The sequence below is a fragment of the Magnolia sinica genome, chromosome 3 (assembly GCF_029962835.1).
Source record: "Magnolia sinica isolate HGM2019 chromosome 3, MsV1, whole genome shotgun sequence".
NCBI lineage: Eukaryota > Viridiplantae > Streptophyta > Magnoliopsida > Magnoliales > Magnoliaceae > Magnolia > Magnolia sinica.
Genome location: NC_080575.1, coordinates 70,427,577 through 70,428,626, shown reverse-complemented (window position 1 = coordinate 70,428,626; position 1,050 = coordinate 70,427,577). Strand labels below are relative to the sequence as shown.

At 41.0% G+C, this 1,050-nt stretch overlaps 1 non-coding gene across 1 annotated transcript; it reads right to left on the bottom strand.

The window, feature by feature from the left end:
- Nucleotides 1–379: 379 nt before the first annotated feature.
- LOC131241664 (small nucleolar RNA R71) lies at nucleotides 380–486 on the bottom strand. Its single transcript, XR_009169222.1, has one exon. It is a non-coding gene; the product is annotated as a small nucleolar RNA R71 (small nucleolar RNA).
- Between the last annotated feature and the right edge of the window lie 564 nt (nucleotides 487–1,050).

Genomic DNA, 1,050 nt, shown 5'->3' with positions numbered 1-1,050 from the left:
AGGTGCATCATGCACCCATGCCTCATACTTTACGGGATTACTTAAAACTGGCGGGGGTGAGCACCCCTTCTTGAATGGTTTTTCTAAGAAACACAGGAAACATAGATATCAAGCCTGGATTGATCCAACTCCTTCCAAAGTTCCTTAGACTTGAATTTGAAAGTCCATATCTACACTTGCAAGAATTTGACGAGGTTATAGCCACTTTATACTTTCCTAACGTGTCTGAGGACACGGTCAGGCTGAAAACTCTTTCATTTCTCTCTGAAAGAAAAAGCTAAGACGTGGTTGCACTCACTACATCCGCGATCTATTGGCACATGGAATGACATGATGAAGGAGTTCATAAAAAAAATTCTTTCCATGCCATAAGACGAACACCATCAGGAAGTTGATCATGAACTTTGCCCAAAAGGAAGATGAAACATTCTTCCAATGTTGGGAACGGTTCAAGGATCTTGTCAGTTTATGCCCACAACATGGTTTTGAAACATGGTGGATAACAACTTTCTTCCATGATGGACGTACATCTTCCATGCACTAATTCATCGAGACAATGTGCAATGTGGAATTCATGAACAAAAATTTCGACGAAGTGTGGTATTACTTTGACAAACTTGCTGAAACCGCACAATCATGGGACATCTCCCCAAAACTATGCACCACATCTAAGCCTACTCAAGCAAGGGAGAGAGGTGGGATATACTTGCTGAAAGAGGATGATGATATAAATGTTAAAGTGGTCAGTCTCGCAAGGAAGGTCAAGGCCATGGAACTTAAGAAGGATAAGGCTAAGGAAGTTCTTTGAGGTATCTGTGCTTGCAACATACACACAACTAAAAATTTTCCATTGATACCTGCTTTTCAAGAGGCATCGAACGAGCAATCGAATGCCGTGAACAACTACCAAAGACCTTTCAATAGATCCATCTCTAACACATACAATTCTAGTTGGAGAAATCATCTGAATTTTAGCTGGAGGAATGGACATACTGCTACTCCTCAAGGAATCCCTAACCAAATCTTGAATCAAGAGAAACCTCAAGAGGA